The 21301-nt window shown below is 45.6% G+C and overlaps 1 pseudogene; it reads right to left on the reverse strand.

Annotated features, from left to right (window-relative positions):
* Positions 1–1618: 1618 nt before the first annotated feature.
* LOC100599907 lies at positions 1619–17834 on the reverse strand (annotated as a pseudogene).
* Between the last annotated feature and the right edge of the window lie 3467 nt (positions 17835–21301).

Raw genomic sequence — 21301 nt, forward strand, 5'->3', positions numbered from 1 at the left:
GCCATTCTCCTGCCTCAGCCTCCAGAGTAGCTGAGACTACAGGTGCCTCCCATCACACCCGGCTAATTTTGTTTTTGCATTTTTAGTAGAGATGGGGTTTCACCGTGTTAGCCAGGATGGTCTCGATCTCCTGACCTTGTGATCCACCCACCTCGACCCCCCAAAGTGCTGGGATTACAGGCGTGAGCCATCGCACCCAGCCTAGAACACTCATATTATTAACATTCCCATAAATATTATTTAGAGAAGGTTTAGCATCACTTATCACTCATTTGAAAATGCTTTCTATATAATTTAACATATCAAATAAGGTGGCTCTTCCATTCAGCTTCTGTTTCTCAACTGGATCACTGAGTTCTTGGTGTAGCCCATTCATCAATACGGCCAAAAAGTATAGTCTTATATATGTTGAAAAAGTCCTTAGGTAATTCCAGTACTTCTAGCTGAAAATCATTGATTTAGTTTTAAGTTCTACCTATTACAACAAGAGTTCTCTGTACTTGTTACATGTTACTACAGTCAGGGAAGATTTAAAAACTACCAATGCCTGGGTCCCTCTCCAGACCTTTAAACTGGAACTAATGGGTGGGGCTTGAGCATCACTTTTTAAAAGGTTTTCCAGTGATTCCAATGTGTAGCTCTATTTCCCATCAGATTTCTCTGATTTCTTGTGGCATTCAATTTTTTCTATTTTGGTATCATGATTATTTTCAGGTCTCATTTCCTGTCTTAGGCTTTATGTCTCCTGGGGTAGGGACCTTGCCTTCTTCATTTCTGTATCTTTTTTGAACATGTGAACTGGTCATCAGGGAAAGATCTCAACCACACATAGGTTGTGTTCTGAGTCTCAGGTTCACATGTTAATCCTAAAGTCTTTGTTCTCCACGAGGTCAGATGTTGCTTGTGATGAAGGGTGTGCTTAAGTCTGCAGTGCAGATGGTGGAGGGGATTTCACTCTGTTTTTAGACATAGCATTGGAACTAAGAATTTCATGTCTGTATGGGTGAAGGGGCAGGGATGTGTAGGAAGACAGTTCTAATTAGCATGGAGGAATTAAACTAGGAAGTAGAAGTAAAGGAAGTGAGAAGGCTTAGTAAACAGAAGAAATGTGAACTTATTAAATAGGCTAGAGTAGACCCCTGGAGATTCTTGATTAAGTGAATTAACTAGATTTTAGAAAGGTAATGAGGCAGTCATATGCAAGGAAGGTTTCAAAGTCTGGAGACAAGAAGTCAAGCAATAGTTTGAGAAGTGGTTGAGCTTTACGGGAATGGAGAGAATTACACTATTGAGAGATGTTAAAAATAATGAAGAGGCTTTCACCATGTGGAATTGTGTTTCTCATATGAATCTGAGAAACAAATGAGCAGAGGCTGGAGATAATTATGTCTAAAAGACAGTGGGGTACAGGGAGCATAAAGGCCAGGGAGAAAGGGAACTGCAGGAATTAGTGCTGAGAAGCAGGAGTTTAGTGGAGGAAGGAGGAGATCCAGTCCCAGATACAAATAAGTCTTTTCCCTCTCCCAAGCATGGCAGTCAGCCCTGCAGGAACCAGGGTGAGAGAAAAGGCCATCATACCTGCCAGTCTTCCTGAAATACAGAAATGACATCACGGCTGCTAAACTGGATTAAGGCCAGGAAGACGTCCTGTTGCTGAAGGAGCTGTCATGGAAAGAAAAGAAAAGAAAAGAAAAGAAGGAATGCAGGTGATGTTGTTTCACATGGGGGAGCCTCAGGAACAAGCATGTAACATGAAGTACTCTAGAATTGTTTCTTCAAGGACTACATTATTTCTGTTGGAAAATTGATGGGAGATGATGATATTCTTGCAGTTTTTTTTCCCTCTCACCATGTTTCTAGGTTGGTGATCAGTCCTCTGTCAATTCTCTACTGCACTCAGATATTTTGGAAGGTTTTCGGATGTGAGAAAGGCTGATTGCTATTTTCTATGTCATTAGAACTTGCCATCTTTGCACCTTTTAATGGTTGCCTCTTTCTCTCAGTGTCTCTGTTGTGGCAGCCATGAATGAGACCCTGCCAGGTCTCCATGACAGGGACCTGATTGACAGAATGCCCAGGTCAGCGCATTTCAAATTCACCATCTCCTTTGCACAGAAAGCTTCTTTCCTGCAGGCTCCCAGCAAGGGTGTGAAAGCAAGCCTATTTCTCTGAGGCTCTCTTTAACTCTAATGGGTGACTGGTTTTGGAGGACTCCCCATTAGCCTTGCAAAAGCTCTTAGAACTGCATTGGTACCTAAAACTTCTTTCTCTTTCTTTTTCACAGGATTCAGCTCTGCATAGTGGTCTTGTGGGTTCTCCCATGCTACCTTCATGCCTGCCCCACATTCCCTCACAGGTGTCTTCCCTGATCAATTATCTTGTATGTCTAATCCCATCTTGGGTGCATCTCAGTTGGTAAAAACTAACATACCAGGCTTGATTCTTTGCACTTAGCTTTTTTTCTTTCTCTCCCACAAGCAGTCAGTAACCATGTCCTAGTGTTTTCTGTGTTACCTCTTTTTCCATATACATACGGAAAAAGGTAGGTACTGTTGAAGGGCACTTCCTATGTGCCAGGCCGTGTGCTAAATTCTTTACCTGTATCTCATTTAATCCACATAATAACCCTGTCAGGTAGACATTATTTCCATTTTGCCTATGAAAAGACAGAAGCTTAGAGTGGTGTAAAAACCTTCCTGGTGTCGTATGGCTAGTGACAGGTGGATCTGACATTTGATTCTAGGACTATTTGACCTCAAGGCTAATGATGATGGTAGTAATATAGCAGCTGACATTGGTTCCTCTGTGTGTGGCATCTTGTTTCATTGACTGCATTAAACCTTTAAAAGAATGGTATGGAGAAAGCACTCTCATTGCAGTTTTCAAGTGAAGAATCAGAGTTTCAGAGAAGCTGAGTCTTGTGCAAGAAATGTATAACTGTAAACTCTCACATTAAAAAAAAAGAAAGATCTTAGGTCAACAACCTACTTTAATACTTCAGGATATGGAAGAAGAACAAACTAAACCCAAGCACAGTGAATGAGGGAAATAATAAGGATTAGAGTGGATATACATAAAATAGAGAATGGAAAAAGAATAGAGGAAATTAATGAAACCAGAAGTTGATTCTTCAAAATAAAATCAACAAAATTGACAACCACTAACTAGATTGACTAAGAAAAAAAGAGAAAAGTTTAAAATTACTAAAATCAGAAATGAAAATGGACTCTGAGCATGGTGGGTCATGTTTTAATTCTAGCACTTTGGGAGGTCACAGCAGAAGGATTTCTTGAGACCAGGTGTTTGGACCAGCATAGGTAACCTGGGGAGACCCTGTCTCTACAAAAAAATAAAAAACCAGTTAGCTGGGCATGGTGGCATGCACCTGTAGTCCTAGCATCTTGGGAGGCTGAAGAAGGAGAATTACTTGAGCCCAGGAGGTTGAGGCTGCAGTGAGCCATAATCACACCACTGAATTCCATCCTGGGGCTGGCCTACAGAGTGAGAGCCTGTCTCTCTCTCTTCAAAAAAAAAAAAAAAAAAAGAGAAATGGAGCGATTACTACCAATTCTTATAAAATAATGATTATGAAAGTACTATAAATAATTTTATGCCAATAAATTGGATAAAGTGGATGAAGTAGACAAACTCTTAGAAACACACAAAAATATGAATAGAACTATAATCAGTAATAAGATTGAATCAATAAAAGCATTTGATGAAATTCATTATTTTTTAATAATAAAAACATTCTAAGAATGGAAGGAAACCACCTCAACATAAAGGCAATATGTGAAAAACCCAATGCTAACATCATACTCAACGGAGAAAGACTGAAAGCTTTCCTGGTATGAGCAGGAACAAGACAAGGATGCCTGCTTTTGACACTTTTATTCAACATATTATTGAAAGCTCTAGTCAGAAAAATTAGGCAAAAATTTTAAAAAAGACATTCAAATTGGAAGGAAGAAGTAAAATTATTTCTGTTGACAGATAACTTGAACTTACATGTAGAAAATCCTAAAGATGGAACAAACCTATTAGAATTAATAAATAAATTCAGTAATGTTACACAATACAAAATTAACATTCAAACTTCAGTTGTATTTCAATACACTAACCATGAACAATCTGAAGGGAAATTAAGAAAAAAAATTTCAATTTATATTAACATCAAAAAGAATAAAATATTTAGGAATAAGTTAAACTAAAAAGGTGAAATGATTATACCTGGAATCTACAAAATATTGCTGAAGGAAATGAAAGACGACATCAATAAATTGAAAGACATTTTGTTTTCATGAATTGGAAGACTCAATATTGTTAGGAGGACAGTGCTACCCAAAGTGAGCTGCAGATTCAATACAATTCCTATCAGAATCTCAGTGACATTTTTGCAGAAAAAGAAAAATCTGTCCTAAAATTTATATTGAATCTCATGACTCTAAATAGACACACAGCTTTGAAGAGGAAGAATGAAGCTGGAGGACTCACACTTCCTGATTTCAGCATTTACTACAAAGCCCCAGTAATCAATACAGTGTGGTACTGGCATAAAGGAGGACATGGAAATTAATGAAATATAATAGCCCAGAAAGAAATGCTTGCATATATGGTCAAATGATTTTCATCGAGTGTGCCAAGATCGTTCAATGGGGAAGGGACAGTGTTCTCACCAAATCATATTGGGAAAGCTGGATATCCAAGGGCAAGAAGAGTGGAAACTTTACCTAACCATGTACAAAAATTAACCCACAATAGATCAAAGATCTAAATGTAAGAGCAAAAACTATACAACTCTTAGAAGAAAAGCTTCATGATACTGGATTTCACAATGATTTCTTGGTTGTAACAACAAAATGGATAAATTGGACTTCATAAAAATCAAAACCTTTTATATATCGAAGAACATTATCAAGAAAGTAAAAAGGCAACCCATGCAATGATAAAAATATTTGCAAATTATATGTGTGATAAGAAATCAATTTCCAGAATGCATGAAAAGCTACAAGTCAACAAGAGCAAACATCCAAAAACCCAATGAAAAAATGAACAAAGGATTAAAATAGAGTTTTCTCCAAGGAAGATATACAAAATATCCAATAAGCTCACGCAAAGTTCCTCAGCGTCACGAATACTTAGAGATATGCAAATCAAAACCACAGTGTTACACCACCTCACACACTTTAGGATGGCTTTGATAAACAACAACAATGACAGCAACACAAAACAACAGGTGTTTTCAAGTAGATGGAAAAATTGGAGCTCTAGTGCATTGCTGATGGGAATGGGAAATGTTATAGCCACTGTAAAAAGTGCTGTGGCTGTTTCTCAAAAAATTAAACAATAAATTATCATTTGATCCAGCAATTCCACTTCTGGACATACTCCCCATAGAATTGAAAGAAATTTGAACAAATATTTGTACACTGATGTTCAGAGAAGCATTACTCACAATAGACAAAAAATGTAAACAACTGAAAAGTCCATTGAAGATAAGCGGGTAGGCAAATGAGGTGTATCTATACATTGAAATGTTATTCAACCTTAACAAGGAATAAAATTCCAACACATTGTGCAAAATGGATGAACCTCGAAGATATTATGCTAACTGAAATAAGCCAGACACAAAAGGATAATTATTATAAAATTCCATTTATAAAAGATAGAATAGCCAGCTACATAGAGACAGAAAGTAGAATGGTGGGTGCTAAGGGTTAGGGGGAGAAGGAGTGAGAGTTACTGTTTATTGGGTACAGAGGTTTAATATGGTAAGAGGAAAAGTTCTGGAAATGGATAGTGTGATGGCTACACAACACTAAATTGCACACTTAGGAATAGTTAATGGTAAGTCTTATATTAGATATATATAAAGTGTCTGGTAGTCTTACCCTCTCTATAATTACACACTTTTTGGCACTGCCCCTTTCCTGCCATGCAGAGCCCCAGGGGTGAATCTCCCTACTTCTCTAGCTCTGCATCAGTCACTGTCCTCCGTACTGCGTCCCACGTGCTGTGCCCACAGCCTCATACAGCGGGTGACTTCAGAGCCAGGGTGCAGCTCCGGAGTCTGCCCTGAGGCTCCTTCTCTTCTTATTTCCCTGCAGCCTGGCCCGGGGGAGGCTTGGCTTCAACTGGCAGCTCGATTTAGCCAAATTCAGGACAGGCCACCAGGGCTCTTTCTGCACACATGCTGGTCCCTCCCCAGGTGGAGTCAGGCAGGGCCAGTCACAGAGGATCCCGGAGCAGAGCAGGAAGCAGAGTCTGAGCTGCTTCTCCCTCACCCAAGGGGCTTCCTCCTCTCATTTGGGGGAAAAGTGTGAGCTTGTTTCAAAGCCTCAGATGTTCCTTGTAGCTCATGGTATAGGTACAAGCAAACAAAGACGTGGCAGAAGGGGATGTGTTGGTGACAGCGAGAAGCAACTTGATCTTGAGGACTCTCCTTCTTGTCCCTCTGTGAAGCCTCTTCTACCACATAGGGCTCAGGGCTGATAAAGTCCCCTCCCTACCTTTCTCAGGCCAGACACAAGGTCAGCCATGAGAAAACAGAAAAACAAGGAGAAGAGAGTCTGTAGAGACAAATTGGGAGGGTTCAGGAGGAGAATTTGGGATTTGCTTGTGCCCATGGGACACAGGCTGGGAATAAAAATGTTTTCCTGACTCTTCTCTGAAAGCCAGATAGACTCCACCTAAAACCCTATTGCCAAGGATGCTGGGATCCACTTACCAGAGACTTTGACTCTCATGGATTTGGAGTTTCTCCTGCCAGTGGCTGAGTTATGAACAGAGCAAGCATAGAGCCCGCTATGCTTTGTAGTAATTTGGGGGATAGAGAGATTCTGTCCTGATTGCTGAAACTTCCCATTAATTGTCCAAGAATATTCTGCCGGTGGGTTAGAGTCCGCGAAGCAGGACAAGTAGAGGTTTTCTCCTGAACGGTAATGGGCGAATGAAGGATAAATGCTGGGGAGGTCTGGACCATCTGGAGCAAAAAGAATAAAGCCACAGGTGATGTCATCCACGGGAAGGGGATGCTCCTGGTCTCTTAAAGGGACACAGTGACCCTCTGAGCCAAGACACACCCTCAAGTCCCAGCCAAACCCCCTCTATGTTCACTGAGCCGAAGCCTGAGGTATTCACCTGTTTCTCCCATCACAAGCTGTGGGCCCCAAGTCTCCCATGACAAGAGCGTCCCTTCCCTTATATTATTGGTTAAGGCTGTGCCTACTCAGGTTTTCCCAGGGCAGGGAGTCATGGCCAGCTCGGATGTCCGGAAACAAAGTTGTCTATACTTGGACCGGAGAGAGACTGAGAGGCCTGGCCTCTGGTCATTTGGATTTAAGGTGGTGTCCTGGCCACAGAGGAACAAAAGTTACTCCCAGAGGGCATTCAGGGTGACTGGGTCACTGCGGATGCCACCATATCGGTTCCGTATTTCACATTGATAGGCTCCTGTTTCATTCCTCATGACACTGGGTAGAATGAGGTTGCTGTTTTCAATGGGTCGCTTTACCCTGGGACTGACCGGGAGGCTTTGACCACTTAGCCACCACCTGTAGGTGTAGTTCTCACTCTGAGGTTCACAGGTGAAGGCTAAGACATCCTTATTCTGCCTGGGGTTTAAATTGTTGATGGTGATGTAGGGCTTGGGTGGCTTCGCTGTGTGGATGACAGAGAGAAGATTGTCCTGTGTGGTACATTTGATTCCTCCACAGGCATCCTTCAATCGGAGTGGCATCTCCCACCTCTCAGCCCACCCAACTCCTTGAAAGCCAATAGCTGGTGCGTGTGTCACAAGACAGATGCATGATTATCTAAGGGCTCAAAGACTGTGAGGCTCCCTGTTCTGTCTTAGGGAAACACAGACTTTCCAAGTGTCAATTGAGCAGCAGTGTTGGGTCATGGATAGACACGTCAGTGGAAGTCACAGCCCCTGGTACCCCTCTCAGTCCCTCCCTCATCAGTTGACTGGCTGGCTCACCTTGGGTTCCTTACCTGGAAGGTGCCACTGATGGGCCCTTTCCAAATTCCATCCTACTTTTCCCCCCTAGATGTGATTTCCCTGCAGCTTCCATTTCCAAGGACATTCTAGGGATGAGTAATAATGGGACTTCCCACTGTCCTGAAACCCTGAAGATACTGAACAGCCTGGCCTGGGACTGGATGTTTCAGCAGAAATAACACAGGGGAGACCAGAGTCAAGCCTGGAGGTCAGTTCAGTCATCAGGCAGTGGAGGCACAAGGTGGGGCAGTTTTTTGCAGGTGTTTCATGATGACTTACTTGAACCAGTGACCTCTAAAGATAGAGCAGAGTGCAAGGAATGATCTAGAAAGAGTGAAGGGGACAGGCAAGAACTGGTGGCTTTGGAGCAGAACCATGTCCCCTGTCCTGGGTTCCTTAAGTTTCCTCTCCTTCTGCAGAGGGCAGGTGAGGACCATGTGTATCTTTCCAGAAATACATGTGGACATTTGCAAATGCAGAACTGACTGGTGGAAAGAGTGGGAATGAACTGCTGGAAATCTGGTCCTCATGGGCCATGTGTGTTTGATGGACATGAGACAAATTTGGAGAGAAGTTTTAGAAATATTTTCTTTTATTGGACATTCTACTCTCTGATTCCATGGGTTCAACTACTCTAGGGACCTCATGTAAGTGGATTCCAGAGTGAATATGAGAAGAGACTGCTGGTTGCCAGGAGCTGGGAGTGGGGAGATTCAGAAGTTGTTCATGGCTGTGCACTTTCAGTTATGCAAGGTGGGGAGGTTCTAGAGATCTGCTGTACAGCTTGATGCCTATAGTTCACACAGATTGAGTACTTCTTCTGCATAAGACTTAGGACAAAAAGTGTTTTGGATTTCTGACATTTTTTGATTCTGAAATATTTGTCATATACTTACTGGTTTAGCATCCCAAATCTGAAAGATGCAAAATCCAAAATGCTTCAGTGAGCATTTCTTTTCAGCATCAGATTAGTAGGCAAAAGTGGGAGGTGATAAGACAAATATATTCTTGCTCTTTTTTTTTTTCTTTCACCATGTTTCTAGCTTGGTGATTAGTTTTCAGTCAATTCCATACTGGCCATGCTGCACTCGTATATTTTTGAAGGTTTTGGGATGTGAGAAAGGCTGATTGCTATTTTCTATGTCATCAGAACTTTCCACCTTTTCGTGGTTGCATCTTTTTCTCGGTGTTTCTCTTGTGGCAGTCATTAACAAGGGCCTGTCAGGTCAGATTTAGGACTGAGTTTTCTAATTCTGCAAAAAAATGTTACTGGGATTCTGGTAGGAGTTGCATTGAATTTTCAACTCACTTTGGGTATTATTGTCTTTCTAACAATATTGATTCTTCCAATCCATGAAAATGAAATGTCTTTCCATATATTGATATCATCTTTAATTTCTTTCAGCAATGTTTTGTAGTTTTCAGGGATAATCATTTGACCTTTTTGGCTAAACATATTCCAAAATATTTGATTCCTTTTGATGTTAGTGTGAATTGAAATTCTTTCCTTAATTTCCTTTCAGATTGTTCACTGTTAGTGTATAGTCTAAAGAATGATCTAGAAAGAGTGAAGGGGACAGGCAAAAGCTGGTGGTTTTGGAGCAGAAACATATTCCCTGTCCTGGGTTTTGAATTTCCTTTTCCCTTTGTAGAGGGCAGGTGGCTCTTCCCTGATAGCTAGATAGACTGCACTGGAACACATATTGCCAATGCTCCAGGGATCCACTTACCAGGGACTAAGATCCTCTTGATTATGAGATTTGTTCTCCCAGTGGCTGAGTTATGGATGAAACAGACATAGACCCCTCTGTATGTTTTAGTGATTTGGGAGATAAAGAACACTTGTGCTGATTGCTGGACCTTCCCATCAATCAGCCAAGAATGCTCTGCCAGTGGGTGAGAGTCTGTGAGGCAGGAGAGCTTGAGGACTTCCCCTGTATGGTAATAGGTGTATGAGGAAGAAATGGTGGGGGAATCCAGACCATCTGGAGCAAAGAGAATGAAGTCACAGGTGATATTGTCAGAGGGAAGGGAAAATCCTCGTCTGTGGAAGGGCCACAGTGACCCTGTGAGCCAAGTCACAACATTGAAGTCCCAGCCAAATCCCCGCTGTGTTCACTGATCTGGAGCCTGAGACATTCACCTGTTTCTCCCATCACAAGCTGTGGAGCCTGAGTCTCCCATGACAGGAGCAGCCTCTTTTCTCCTATTGTTGATCAAGCCTAGGCCTACTCTGGTTTGCCTGGGGCAGAAAGTCATGGCCAGCTCTGATGTCCAGGGGTAAAGGTCTCTGTACTTGGACCTGAGAGGGACTAAGAGGCCTGGCCTCTGGCCATGTGTATTTGGGATGGCAGCCTGGCTCCCAGAGGAACAGAAGATACTCACAGAGGAGATTCAGGGTGAATGGGTCACTGCGGCTGGCAACCACTGCGTTCCGTATTTCACATTCATAGGGTCCTGCAATATCCTTTGTGGCACCAAATATAAAGAGGGTCCTGTTACTTCTGGACAGCTGCAACCTGTAATTCATAGGGAGGCTCTGACCATTCATCCACCACAGGTAGCTTGCGTCCGGAGTCTCAGGATCACAGGTTAATCTCACAATATCCGTGTGCTCCATGGGGTTTAACTTGCTGCTAGATATGTAGGGCTTGGGAGTCTCCACTGTGCAGAAAACAGAGAGAAGATTGCCCTGTGTGGCAACTTTCATTCCTCCAAAGGCATTTTTTAATCAGAGTTGGCATTTCCCATCTCTCAGCCCACCCAAGTCCTTAAAAGCCCATGGCAGGTGTGTGTGTTACAAGACAGATGCATGGCAATCTGAGGGCTCAGAGATTGTGAGGCTGCCTGCTTTATGTGGGAGAAGCACAGACTTTCTTAAGTGTGAATTGAGCAGCAGAATTGGGTCATGGAAAGACACAGGACCAGCAGTCACAGCCCCTGGTGCCTCTGTGAGTCCCTCCGTCTCCAACTGCCTGCCTGGCCCACCTTGTGGTCCTCACTTGGAGCATGCAGTGCTGGAATCTTCTTAGTTTCAGTCTTACTTTGCCCCCTGAGGTATGTTTTCTCTGCAGCTTCCCTTTCCAAGGACATCCTAGAGATGGATGATGGAACTTCCCATTGTCCTTAAACCCTTTGGGTACTGGAAAGCCTGGCCTGGGACTGGGTACTTCAGAAGAAATAACACAGGGGAGAGACCAGAGTCAAGCCAGGAGGTCAGTTCAGTCATCAGGCAGTGGAGCCACAAGGTGGGGCAGTTTTCCCAGGTGTCTCATAGTGACAGACTTGAGCCAGTGACCTCTAAAGATAAAGGAGAGTCCAAGGAATGACATACAAAGAGTGAAGGGGACAGGCAACAGCTGATAGCTTCGGACCAAGACCATGTTCCCTGTTCTGGGTCCATGATGCTCCCCTCCCCCTGTAGAGGGCAGGTGAGGACCATGTGAATCCTCCTAGAAATACATCTGGATGTTTGCAAATGCAGAACTGACTGGTGGAAAGGGCGAACATGAACTGATGATGGAAGTCTGGCCCTTATGGACCATATGTGTTTGGTTGATATTAGACCAATATTTGGGAAGAAGTCTTGCAGATACTTTCTCTCATTAGACATTCTACTCTCTGATTCTGAGTTTGACTACTCTATGCACCTCACACAGATAAAGTGTTCCTTATGCAGAAAGCTTAAAACAAAGCGTTTTGGATTTCTAATTTCTTTTTTGGAATATTTCCAGTATATGTACTTGTTTAGCATCCCAAATCTGAAAAATTTAAAATCCAAAATGCGCCAGTGAGCACTTCTTTTTAGCATCACATCAGTGGACAGAAGTGTTGAGTTTTGGAGGATTTCAGATTTTGGATTTCTGGATTTGGGATGCTCAATTTGTAATACTGGAATTTTCCCATTTAAAGTTGTCCGGGGTTTAGACCTCATGTCCTGTTCTGACTGTAGTAACAACAAAAAAAAATTTAGAGGAAACATTAAAATGTTTTCATAAGTGGAAATTTTTACTGATGGTTCAAACATCTAAGATCAATTGCTGGTAGTAGTATTTCTCTTGAGACCAAAATAAGGTTTGGGTGTGCCATGAATTCCAGCAGGATCACATGATGCTCAAAGAAAGATGCCAAAGGTGATTTGAAATTAGCAACTCCTTAAGTAGAGAGAGTCCCTTTAAAAGGAAAGAACTGGTCAGTGCGTCAATTACATAAAGGGAGGAATGATGCCAAATTAAAAGAAGCGATGTGTGTTATGTTAGTAAATATAGAAAGAACTCCCTGCTTCTAATTTCTCTGCAGAGTTAGGAAAAATGGGGAGGACCCCAAAACAGGTATGTGAAATGCTTTCTTCATTTTCTCTTTAGCTCAGGAAACACGACTAGAGTGTAAGTTTGTGTGAATTAGGAAGAGTCTAAGTGAGATGTCAATGGCTCATGTGTCTTCCCACACGAAGAACTCCAACTAATGAAAACGACATCACCATGAGGAAACAGTTGTATGTGGCACAGGCAGTAAAACCATCAGATAGCACCCACCTGGCCACCTCCAACTGGTCCCCAAAACCACCAGTATTCCCATTACGTGTATGCTACAGGCTTTGTAGTTCTCCCACAGCTACAAAATTTAAAAATTGCTATTGTCAAAACAAAATATTAAATATGAAGTTTAATATCTTATTCTACTTTTTTTCCCCACTCTTTTTGAACGTTCTTGTTTCAGTTTTGGAAGTTTCTATTGACACATCCTCAAGCTAGGGATTCCTTCCTCAGCTGTGTGCAGTCTACCAGTAAGCATCAAAAGCATTCTTCATTTCTCTAACAGTAATTTTTTGTTTCTGAGACAGAGTCTCGTTCTGTCGCCCAGGCTGGAGTGCAGTGGCATGACCTCAGCTCACTGCAAGCTCGGCCTCCCGGGTTCACACCATTCTCCTGCCTTGGCCTCCCAAGTAGCTGGGACTACAGGCACCCGCCACCACACCTGGCTAAATTTCTGCATTATTAGTAGAGACGGGGTTTCACCATGTTACCCAGGATGGTCTCTATCTCCTGACCTTGTAACTTCCTCAGTCTCCCAAAGTGCTGGGACTATAGGTGTGAGCCACTGTGCCCAGCCATCTCTGAGGGATTTTAGCGAGTTGCTGACTTTTGAGTTTGTTCAGCTTTTTCCTTAGTGTTAGAACCGAGTGACAAATTTCAAGCTTGTTATCTGCCTGACAGGAAGCCAGAAGTCTCTAGGAAGTGACCAGAGAATGTGAGCTCCATAGCAGGTTGAGGATGGAGTCACGAGTGAAACGGGTGAAATGAACCCATGGGCTTTGGGGATTGCAGGCCTGTCCAGCCCCTGACACCCTGGTGAGTCAGTGCAAGGATTACAACAGTGACAGCAAACTAGCATGGCTGACTCCATCTGGCATCTAGTCTCAGGCTGGCTGTCCTCACTCATTCCTGGGCATAGGCCAGGCTAATCTTGGGAGGAATTTAGTTTATGGTTTAACCTTGAAGCAAGAATGAGAATAGTTCCTCCATAAAACTAACACCCTTACTTTGCCCAGGGACTGCCTTTGTAAAACTAGTGAAAGACCATGAGATTAAGATGATAGGAGGGAACTGAATTCTGCTAAAATGTCGGCACAGTTTCTATAATCCCTGACTGCTCAAATGTCATTCGGCCAGAGTTTACAAAATTTGTAACTAATTGCTCCTATAGATAACATCACTATTGTAGAACGTGAGATTGGTCTTTTGAGATGTTTCTCATTCTTTTGCATTCTGGCAACCGTCTGACCTCATCCATACCTATGACTAATGGCTCAGCCAGTCATGTGGTCCCTACCTATAGGTGGATTCAAGCACAAACAGATCATTTCCCTCCGCCCATATGATTCCGTCACCAAACAATCAGCAGTACTCATTTTTTAGTCCTGTGCCCCTGAAACTATCCTTGAAAATCTCTAACCCCTGATCCACTGGGGAGGCTGATTTGAGGAATAATAAACCTCCATCCTCCTGTTTGGCAGCCATGGAGTCGTTAAATCTTTCCTTACTACAAATCGCCATTACAATAATTATTTTTTCTTTTTTGTGCAGGAGGCCAGAAGAACTTGTCTGGCAATTCTAAGAGTGGATGGAGGAACTGCCTATCCCTGTCCCATGGTCTTGTCCACAGGTCAGCCTCACAAAGGGAAAGAGCCCTGGATGGGAATACAGTGGAAGGTCATTCTCTTAGTGACCTGGGGACATTGGCTCGAGATGAAGCCCGGCAAGAGTGGCAACTCCAGTGATTTCTGCACCTTTCCTATTTCCTGGGAGGTGGGCCAGGCCACAGTGTTAGCGGGAAGGGAACAGAACAGCCAGCCTAGTTAGAGGGAGTGTCTGCGGAAGGCCTAGTGGTGGAGGAAGAAGCTGTGCAGGACAGGGCTTGCCAGTCAGAATGAAGTGGGAGGAAGATGAGGGACACGGAGAAGCAGAGAGAGGCAGAGACACCATGGCAGTGAGCAGTGAGGGCTACACTGACTTCAGAGACCCAGGGAACCAGGTGCCCCCAGTTCCACAGTCCAGGACCAAGGAGCCCTGAGAACCCTCCGGTGGCCAAAGAGCTTCAGAGTTACACCAGGTGGGGTGGCTTTAGGGGCAAGAGGTAGTAGGGGGATAAAACATGGGTGTCAGCCTCTGAAGGACAAGGGACAGGTGTGGCTAGAACATCGTAGGATTCTGCGTCCAAGATCCCGTCTCTAAAGAGGTTTTGGATCATTCATTTCTTCATTCGATTCCTTCATTTGTTATGTGAGAGCTCCTGAGTGTGTCTCTCTCACTGGGCCTGTGCTAGTGCAGGGTGTGAGTGAGGAAAGAAAACAAGGTCCTCTCCTTGATCCTCTCATGACAGTGACATGGACACTTTGGGAAACACAGGATTTCAGGTTCAGTGATGGGGGTGAAGATCTGAGAGGGTGGACTGGACAGTTTTTTTGCACTGACTCTGACGGTTGAGGCAGGTGATTTAGTTCTGGAGTACAGACTAATCAGCTGACCATTTGCTCTCACTCCTCTGAGGTTTGGATGCCTAAGAAGAGAGAATTTGGCCCAATAAATGACTATGGGGTCATTGGAACCCAGTAAGCCCTCACTTCTGGTGGAGGGGAGGATGGGCCTGTGGCTGCAGACAGACCTCATGTGACCCTGATCTCCCCTTTGTGTTTGTGTGACTCTGGTTGAGTGATTGTGCCTTCCTGTGCCTCAGTTTTCTCTCAATCAAATAAGCTAAATGGCAAGTGGACTGTGGCTTTTCATGCTATCTGTGAATAAATTTTAAATTATTCACAGTCACCTGACCTAATGCTTGGCACAGTGGAGGTGTTCACACAAACAGCATTTATTACTCATTTGCTTCCATGAGAAAGCACCTTTAGGTCTGATCCCTGTGGACAAGCTGCTACCAGGTACATCTTCTCTCTTCTGTTTCTACTTCTGGGGACATTAGACTTTCTATGGACTGTCCTAAGCCTCCCAAGGCAGTTGGCTGATGGTCTACAAAGCTTGTCTTTCTGTCCTCTGCACTCTGAGTCTCAGGTGAAGAAAGGTCTGTCCTTGCCCAGCTGAGGCTCTGAGGGCTGAGCCCTGGCTCGTGAGCAGCTCCAGGAGACACCGTCCTCAGACAGCTGGTAAATCCTTGGTCCCAGTAAGCCCTGCCCAAGAATCCAGAACCGAGCCCTGGCACAGGCTCCTCAGCTTTATCTAGAGTAAGGATTTAGGGACAGGGGTCTGGGGTTGAGGCTTCTAGGACTGAGCTTCTCTGAGAGTATCTCAGGGGGCCCCTGAGGCCAAGCCCTACTCAGTTCTCCAGGGTATTTCTCAGGGTGAAATTTATGAAGAGGGCATGAGGTGCTTGGCTGAGACTGATCTCCTGCTGCTGAGTCCCCCCATCAGACTGTCCTTCCTCTGCAGCAAGTGTCTGCAGGGTCTGGAAGGGGGAAAGGAATTCTAATCTGTTGAAATTTGTCTCCTGTGCGTGTGTCCTGCACTAAATGTCCAAACCCCAGCATGGGACATAATGCAGAGAGGACAGAGGCACAGTCCAGGCCTGACAATCCTGTGTGTGTGAAGTAGAAATGACCCCTGCCCAGCAACACCCAGGGATCATGTGGAATCACTCACGGTATAAGGTGACGTTGAAATATCCAGTTACTCCTCTAGTCTCACCAACTCGCTTTATGATTTCTAAGGTGTAGGATCCTGTGTCCTCCTGGGTGACATTCTGGATCAGCAGGGATGCATTGGAATATAGTGTTACTCGTCCAGTGTATGCAGGCCCAGATGTAATTATTTGACGGTCTGCTGCATATGCTGTAATGTAATGCTGGACGCCCGTCATTTGCCCTTTGTACCAGAAGTAGCCATCAAGATTCTGGGGCAAATTGTGGACAAGTAGAAGAACATCCTTCCCTTCAGAAACTTTGGGTGGCTGGGCTTCAATCATGACTTGGGCAGTCGTGGGCGGGTTCCAGAAGTTTAAAAGTGATGCTAGGAGGTAGAGAGAGCATCAGTTAATATTGAGACCTATGTACTGGGGTGAAAAGATGGGGCCCTGGGTCCTGAGAAGGTCTCTTCAATCCTCAGCCTGGAAGACACAGACACACACACACACACACATACAAACACAGACACGCGCACAGTAAGGGCATCTGTGTTTGTGTCTGTATGTGTGTATGTCCTACTGTCCTACTAGGGCAAGGTCAGCAGCATGACCCCCATTCCTTCAACACTTCTGACCTTGGCACTTTTCTGTTTGGAATCCTCTTCCCCAGGGGTCCGCATGGCCCACTCCACACTGCCCTCAGGTCCTGCTCACATCAGAGCATCCTTAGACTTCTTTCCTGACACCTCCTTCAGAGACCCTGGGTCTTCCCTTTCTGACCTTTCCCTGCTCTGCTCCCTCCAGGGTTCTTGTCAACACCTGACCTCACATTCCAGATCTCTTTGCATCTGTGTCTTCCTCCCCCTGACAGTGTGAGCTCCGTGAGGACAGGGACTTTTGTGATCTTGGTTGCACCCCAGTGCCTGGAACAGGCTGCAGACTCCTATAGATGTGAGAGTTCTCTGGGCCCTCCACGCCCTGGGTGTTTTTTTTTTACCCCAATTGTTGAGGTTTTTTGCTGAGGACAGTGTTTCATGCCCTGCTTATATTTTTATTTGAAGTGTCATCTGATATAGTTGTTATTATCATTTTTGAAAATGTGGTGGCCCAGGAGGATTAATCAGGAAAACAGAACACTTAAGTTTTTCCTACCTCTTACCAATTCCGGTTCAATGTGGCTTTCCTATTCTGACCCCTGTCCCTCTCTGGCATATTTTCCCCTATCCAGGCTCCAACAGAGCCTTCTTTCCATTATTTCTTTTCTCTTTTTTTTCCGTTTTTTTTTTTTTTTTGAGACGGAGTCTCGTACTGTCGCCCAGGCCGGCGTGCAGTGGCACTATCTCGGCTCCCTGCAACTTCTGCCTCCCGGGTTGACGTGATTCTCCTGCCTCAGCCTCCCGAGCAGCTAGGATGACAGGAGCACACCACCATACCTGGTTAATTTTTTGTATTTTTAGTAGAGACAGGGCTTCACTGTGTTGGCCAGACTGATCTTGAACTCCTGATCTCGTGATCCACCCACCTCAGCCTCCCAAAGTGCTGGCTTCTTTTATTTTTTAGAATCGATCCTCTCCAGGAGACCCCATCCAGTGACTCTGCTTCCTCCTCCTGTCCTCTCCCAGGAAGTTCTCTCCTCACCTGTGAGCAGGAGCCCCTTCCAGGTGATGCGCTGTGTGAAGGGAGGGGCTGAGAGGGGCGCCATGGTCTCTGCTGCCTGCGTGTTCTCCTCTGTGGAATAAGCCTAGGATCCAGAAGCTTCCTGAGCACGGCTGTCAGCTGTGCTGTCCTTCCTCCTTCTGCGCTGAGCCTCTTCCCGGGGCAGGAGCACTTCTCAGGCTCATGGGCGGGGTCAGGCCCAGGACACCTCTCTGTCCCCTCCTCTCTCGGTCCTCCCTCCTTGTCCCTCCTTCTGTTTTTCCTTTTGTCTGTGGTTCAGGTCCCAGGGAATTGTGGAGGCCTCTGCCTTTTTCAGCAGTGATTCCTTCACCAAACCTCAACACACACATTGTGGAGACACACACACACACACACACACACATAGAGAAGAGACACACACAGACCCACACAGTCACACACATACCCTGCAGGTTGGGCAAGCACAGTCCTGGGCCTCAGCCTCCTGCTGTCCTCATGGCTCTGGGTCGGGGTGCACATTCACGCCCTTTGCCCTCTTTCATCCCCATCTGGCTCTCCCCTTCAGTGCAGGAGGCTGCAGCTGCACCAGGTCCCTGTCACAGTGATGCCCCATTGTGCTGTGGGTGAGCTGTGTGTTGCCTGGTGAGAGGGACCCTTCCTTTCTGTAATCGTGTCTAGCTTGGCTGCAGCTTCCAAGGATGGACATTCAGGACCTGGGTGTCCCAGAGGAAACTGTCCTTCCTGGAGGTGTGCAGGGTGAATCTCTCATGCCTCTTGGGAGGAGAGGACTGTGCTGGTTGCTCAGTGGGGGCTGTGAGTCCCATAGTCAAAGGGACAGTTCTCGGTCACTCTATGGGTCCCTGGGGTCTGGCGGCTGAGCTGGAGCTCAGGGTTTCTCATGTTCTTCCTGACCATCTTTGAGGTCCTCTCTTCTCTGCCCAGCTGATTGTCCTGTGGTCACCACACCTTCCCCATGGTGGTGCAGGAGGAAGTGGGGAGTTACCCAGGAACCCCGCGGGACATGGCTCATTGAGATGTAGGAGGGGGAGCCTGGGACAGAGCAGGGGTTCAGAGCTGGAGAGATTCATCCCGACTTACTCCGTGGCCATGAAGGGCTCAGCCCTCCATGTGCTGACATACCCAGGGGTCTGTCCTGAGGATTTTGACCTGGCCAAGCTGCTGTCTGTAGCGGAGGAACAGGCAGTGGCCAGAGAGCCTGTCTGGAGGGAAGTTGCTCACACCCGAGAGGGCGGGTGGGGGTGAGTTGTGTTCTGGGAGCAAAGAGCAATAACACCCCCCTTCTCCCCGCAAGCACACAGGAGAGGTCTGTCTTCCCAAGGGACAGCTGGGGGTAGGTGGCCACATCCCGGATGGTGCCTGTGTGTGACCATCACACGCGCTGTGAGCCCCCCAGGGTGCAGTGGGCAGGCAGGTCACAGGGTGCCTGGCTGATTCCCGGGGAGGCTGTGGGCCCTCAGGCAGCCGCTGTTCTGTGTCAGCGCTAGACTTGGCCTGGGATGCCCCAGAGAACAGGACAGATGGAGCAGGGGTGGGCATTTAGGAAGCAGTGACAGAAAGAGTTGATGAGGATGGAGGGAGGTCATGAGGGGAAAGTGCCCAGTGTGGCATCGCATGTACCAGCGCTGCCCTGGGAGATGCCTTTAGCTGGGCCCAGGGAAGGAGCAGGTGTGTGGGGCAGGAGCTACCTGCAGAGGGAGTGGTGTTAGGTTGGCGGCCGCCAGGTCAGGGAGGAGCCGACAGAGTCCGTGTGGGGAGCATGGAGGGCGCTGAGGACTTGGGCCGAAGTGACCCTGGTAAAGGTGGAGCCTGCTGGGCTGTGGGTTCCCCTGAGGGAGGTTGGCATCCCCTCGGAAGGCTCCAGGCTGGGAGGGACTCCGTCACCATCTGGTGGACAGGGAGGGAAGTGTGAACGGCAGCAATCCCAGGCCAGGCTGCATGTTTTATTCCACATGGATCTGCACACTTCACACGAGGTCACACATATGTTATGTTACAGTTTCATCACCTTCCAGCCCCGTAGGTCCCAGTCTCTGTGGCTCTACATTCACTGTTCTCCCTCTTTCACAATCAGATGTCCCAAATGCAGACTTTTGTCACCTTCTGTGAGTTTGTGTTTGTGTGCAGTAGGCGGCACTGTGTATACCCTGGGGGCGGTGATGTCTGGGGCTGAGCACTGCACATGGGCTTGGGAGCAGAATAGGGAGCAGCAGGGTGGGAAGATCAATGTCAGGGGGGCAGGGACAAGTCATTTTCATTTTCTTACCCCCAGGTTCAGCACATGGGTGTCCTCAATGGTAAATGGGCCATGCCAGTAGCCACTGCAGTGGAGTGGAAGAAGGTAAGGGATGCTGGGTATCCCATGTTCTCTCTCAGCGCTGCAGCTGAAGATTTGGGCCCTGGGCTGGTGCGGCCCTGCAGCAGGGGAAGGGTATACGGGAATGGCTGCATATCAGGACCAAGTCCATGTCATCTTCTTAGGCATTGTTGTCTTCTCTGCAAACACACAGGCAATATCTCCGTGTTCATTTCTATTGGGAGCCCTGCATGCAAGGTGGAGAGAGCCACATTTCCCCCTGAGATGTTATGTAAAAGTTTTAGGTTGAGAGGACATATCCGACACTCTGTTGTTACCCTCAGAAGCTACTACATGTGAAATTCTAATGACTGCATTATCCTGCCAAGTGAAAGAGGCGGCATGAGCAAGGATACTTAAGAGGGGTGAGAGCCTCATCATGATGGGGAGTCTTGTTCTGACATCTTGGGTAAAACTGTCCACAGTGTGAAGTCATCAGCTTGTCCTTGTTTACAGTTTGAGCTTCTGTTATTATGGTGTTGATTATTTTGGTGAGTTCCGAGTGGCTCACGCTTCAGGTCCAAGGGTTTTCCCATGAAATTTACATTGAGTTGTCGACCTCCAGCTTATAGGGCTTCTGGAACAGCATGGGTCTTGCTCTTAGTGATTCCATGGGAGAAAATGGAATTGGAGGAACTAGTAGAATTCAGGGTAATGTCCAGTCTACAGGTGGATAATAAAAACACAGAAACAATGAACAGAGCTGCAATCTCATAACAGGTGTACTGCAGTTTTTATTTTCCACATAATTTTTCTCTCTATGGGCATCTCCAGTTTTACCAATGGTAATTTCAGTAGAATAAGTTTGTTTGCAAAATAGGTTGAGTTTCTTCAAACGTGGTCTGATTCTTTACATAAGTGCAGCAAGAGTAGCAGTGGACCGTGTAGGCTCTCTTTTAAAATTTTCTTTGCTCTAAGTTTTTATAAGGAATCTCAGATTAAACTTTCACAAAACTCTTGAGAATAGGAAACAAACCAAGGCTGACTTCAGACTTTGCCTACAGTTCATATTGGTTCATTCTATCTATATTCTTAAATATAACATCCCAGTCAAAGCCTTGGTAATATAACCAATGATTTCAAATGTGTCCTCTTACAAAGAGAGCAGATTGTTACTGTAGTTGTGCAAATATGTGTATTACCATAAACATATCAATACT

The sequence above is a fragment of the Nomascus leucogenys genome, chromosome 17, assembly GCF_006542625.1.
Source record: "Nomascus leucogenys isolate Asia chromosome 17, Asia_NLE_v1, whole genome shotgun sequence".
Taxonomy (NCBI): domain Eukaryota; kingdom Metazoa; phylum Chordata; class Mammalia; order Primates; family Hylobatidae; genus Nomascus; species Nomascus leucogenys.